The sequence below is a fragment of the Myotis daubentonii genome, chromosome 3 (genome assembly GCF_963259705.1).
Source record: "Myotis daubentonii chromosome 3, mMyoDau2.1, whole genome shotgun sequence".
Lineage (NCBI taxonomy): Eukaryota > Metazoa > Chordata > Mammalia > Chiroptera > Vespertilionidae > Myotis > Myotis daubentonii.
Genome location: NC_081842.1, coordinates 118909741 through 118913970, shown reverse-complemented (window position 1 = coordinate 118913970; position 4230 = coordinate 118909741). Strand labels below are relative to the sequence as shown.

Sequence of the window (4230 nt, the reverse complement as noted above, 5' to 3'; positions counted from 1 at the left end):
AGACTGGACAAAAATCGTGCACCTATGGATGAGGACAGTGGGTGGGGAGTGAGGTCGGAGGGTGGGGCGGCAACTGGGAGGAGGGGTGTTATGGGGGGAAAAAGAGGAACAAATGTAATAATCTGAACAATAGTTTTAATTAAAAAAAAAAAACTGCTGGTGGCACTTAGGTTGCATGAGGTAGTTTCTTAGTGATTCACCAGGTAGGTGTGAGTGGTGTTCAGCAGGTTGATACAGATTCAAACTTGGTGCCAGTGCTGGGTGTAAGTCCACTCAGCAAAAGTCCCAGGGTACACTGAAGATATATGTACCCTGCGGACCTTTGTGGTGGGATGGGGTCTCAGGGAGACTTTAGGGTGAGGCCAGCAGAGTTTACTAGCCCCAAACAGACCAAGATTCGGCTGTGTGAAGGGAGGGCTCTGAACACATTGGGCACGCAAGGGAAAGGTGACCCCAATCCTAGAGCCAGCCATACAAGTGTCTATTCTGGATTCTGCCTGGACCTTCTGTAGAGCCCAATGTTGGCAGGGTGGGGTTGCCAGGAGTCCAGAAGGTGGGACTAATCGAACTTCTATGAGGGAGTGGCACCTGTTAGGCTTGTGGGAAGGTGGGGGGAATGAGCCCTGCCCAAGAGCCACACAACTCAGCCTCTGAAACCCACTGAAACTATCCAAATCTCTACACACTGGGCACAGACAGCTGAGTCCTCTGCAGGGTATAAGCTCTACAGGGTGGGGCAATAGGGAGTTAGGAGGGTGGGGCTTCTGGATTCTCCCAGACTGATGCCATATGGAGGTGAGTGCTTGAACAAGAAAGATGGGTTCTGCAGTGTAAGTGACTTAGCATGGGGACCCTGGTGGCTGACCCTTCAATGCTCCTTCTACAACCCAGTCTCTCCCCACATGACCCTATTCCTCTGTGAGCCACCTGCCCTCTGCTGGAGCCAAGGGTGAGTGGCTGAAAATGAGCTTTTGCGTGTTGGCCCTTTAAGGGGACTCCTGTCTCTCCCTGGTGGACAGAATCATTGCTGATTCTCACAGCCAGATGTTATGTGGGCTCCTCTTCCCAGCTCTGGTGCTCTGGGCTGGGGAGCCTTATATGCGGTTGAGACTCCAAGCTCCTCAGGGGGAATCTTTGCAGCTGAGATATCCTTTCAGATTCTCAGCTGCCGTCCTGGGAGTGGGGCCAGCCCTTTTTCATCTCCACCATTCCTACCCAACTCAATGTGGCTTCTGTACATCCTTGGTTATAAGATTTGTGTTAGACAGTTCTTAGTTGATTAGTCAGGTCAATTGTTCTATGATTTAGTTGTAATTCCAGATTGGCCTTAGGAGGAGGTAAGTGCAACCTCCACCTACTCCACCACCACCTTCAAAATTTACCAGTATTTTATTTCTTTACAGTAATTTAAATTTGGATTGCAGTCTTTGCTTATGTTTTGGGAGATCCAACTATCTACCAAAATTTGAAAGCACAGAATGTTTATTCTTACCTGCCAGAAGCCGGTCCACCCTTGCTGCTTGACACAGTCACTGCAGGGAAGAAACATCTGCACAGCTTATGTTTCAAGGGACCTGACGTATATGGCATATGTTTGCTCCCCCTCTTAGCACTATGTGTTTTAACCAGGACCACCTCCCTGAGAAAGGTTGTTTCCCCAGGTGGGGATTTTTCCCTGGAGTTAGGGATTAACAGGACTAAGGAAGGGAATAAATCAGTAAAACCCCTTAACTAAGTGCCAGGCGGGTAGTTAATCACCTTAACTACAAACAATCATGCTTAAGCTACATAATCTTTACTTAGGATAATCTCCTTCAGTTACTTCCTTGTAGCATAACAGAACAGTAGAGTAGTGACCTTGGAATGGAGATAACAAACCTTTGGAATAGAATGGATAGGATTAAAATCAAATGGTATAAATACAGATGTAACAGGAGAATAAAGACAGAACCTAGCTGGAGAACCTGACTAGAGAACTATGCTAGGCTGCTGATCAACTGAACGCTGTCTCTGTGTCCTTCATCCACACCTTTGGGAACCCCTGGACCTGCTGGGGCTGGACCCCAACACTTACCAATGTTCTTTCTACATTAGCATTCAAAGTTCTGTCATATTCCATGGTGAGTTTATTTATGACTTTTATAATCTCTTGGTTAGAAGTTATGACTGTGGTACAGGCTATTAAGCTACCTTCTAGTTATATTATGAGCTTTAAAAAGACCCACTCTTGCCCAAATTCATTGTTTTCTTGGTACCTATTTCAAATAATTACCCTTTTACTTAAGGTATAGATTCCAGCATATATTGAGATGAACATTCTGTGGTTGAACTTTATTAAAAGTTTTATTATTGCTACAGTTTATTGGTTTAATTGTCACAAGCTTAATTTAAGACATTGCATTACCTGTGGATCCATATGTCAACTGGAAATGTTGCTTCATTCCACTTGCAATTCATAATCTTGAGGAAATTAAAAAGCCTATATCAATAATTTGTTAACAGGTTGCCATGTTAAAGGTAATTAAAACTTACAGCTATCTATACTAATAAAAGAGTAATATGCTAATTAAACCAGACATCCTTCTGGACAAAGCCATGTTGGTGGGGGCCAAGGCAGAGGTGGTTAGGGGTGGTCAGACTAGCAAGGAGAGGCAGTTAGGGGCAATAAGGCGGGCAGGCAGGTGAGCGGTTAGGAGCCAGAGGTCCCACATTGCGAGAGGGATATCTGACTGTCGGTTTATGCCCGATCCTGGCAGTTGGACATCCCCTGAGGGGTCCCGTATTGGAGAGGTGCAGGCTGGGCTGAGGGACGCCCCCCATCTTGTGCACAAATTTTGTGCACCGAGCCTTTAGTAATAAGGATAATAATTTTAGAAATGGAAAAGAATAATTGAGACAATATAGGGGTAACATCTGCACTCCATCTTGACTGAAAGAACTCCATTTTAGAGGCCTATGACTCCTCGCTTTCAGTAAAATGCCATAGTTGAAATTAACCTAACCACATCCTTAAAGGAAAGAATGTATAATGATTTCTTAACATCATGTTCTGCAAGGTTTTTTTAAATCAATTAAATGATAACCAGAATGTTTGTATGAGCATTATTTTACAGGCCCTTTGAGTGATCCACTGACCATGGAAAACATCTTATGACGACAGGATCAACCACCACCAGAGAATAATTATTCCTAAGCCCTACACCAAGCATGTCAAAGGCTAACACGGGCCAAATAAACAAGGTTTAAGTTTATGTGGGCCACAAAAAAAACAAAAGCTTCAGTTTTCATAGAAGCATAAGTTTATTTCAATAGAGACATGCTGAATACAAAGGGCTGAAATAGATGAGTAATCATTAACATAAAATAATAAAACATTTTAATAAAATTAATATTTTCTTCTTGAACATTAACTTACCAGACACTGAATAACTGCACAAATAAGTGTAATGCAAATAAATCTATTTTTCTTGTTCTCCGAAAGCAAAATATTTCCTGTTGCACACACAAAACAAGTCAGTTCAAGACTAATGACCTGGCAATCAGCTGCTAAAATATTCACTGCTAGTATTAGTGGAGAGAAATGGTGCGCCTGCGCGTAAGGTAAATGAATGCAACACAATTATAGTAATCAGTCATTAGTGAACATTGTAGTTCATTAATAACTAGTAGCCTGATGCACGAAATTAATGCACAAGGTGGGTGTCCCTCAGCCCAGCGTGCACCCTCTTCAAACTGGGACTCCTCAGGGGATGTCTGACTACCGGTTTTAGGCCTGATTCCACAGGCAGTCATACATCCTTCTTGCAATCCGAGATCACTGGCTCCTAACCACTCACCTGCCTGCCTGCCTGATTGCCCTGAACCACTCTGCCTGCCAGCCTGCTCTCCCCAACTGCCCACCCCACTGGCCTTCTTGCCCCCAACTGTTTCCCCTCGCCAGCCTGCTCGCCCCCAACTGCTTCCCCCTGCTGGCCTGATCACCCCCAACTGCCCGCCGCCCCCCCCCCCCCGCTGGCCTGATCGCCCCCAACTGTGCCTCCACCAGCCTGTTCACCCCCAACTGCCCCTCCTGCCTGCCTGATTGCCCCCAACTGCCCCCCTTGCCGGCCTGATTGCTCCCAACTACCCCCTACCAGACTGCTTGCCCTAACTGAACCCCTGGTGGCCTGATTGCCCCTAACCGCCTCTGCCTCGGCTCCACCACCATGGCTTTGTCCAGAAGGTTGTCCA

The 4230-nt window shown here is 45.7% G+C and overlaps 1 pseudogene; it reads left to right on the top strand.

The window, feature by feature from the left end:
* Positions 1-782: 782 nt before the first annotated feature.
* LOC132229691 (probable G-protein coupled receptor 160) lies at positions 783-2499 on the top strand (annotated as a pseudogene).
* Positions 2500-4230: the final 1731 nt, after the last annotated feature.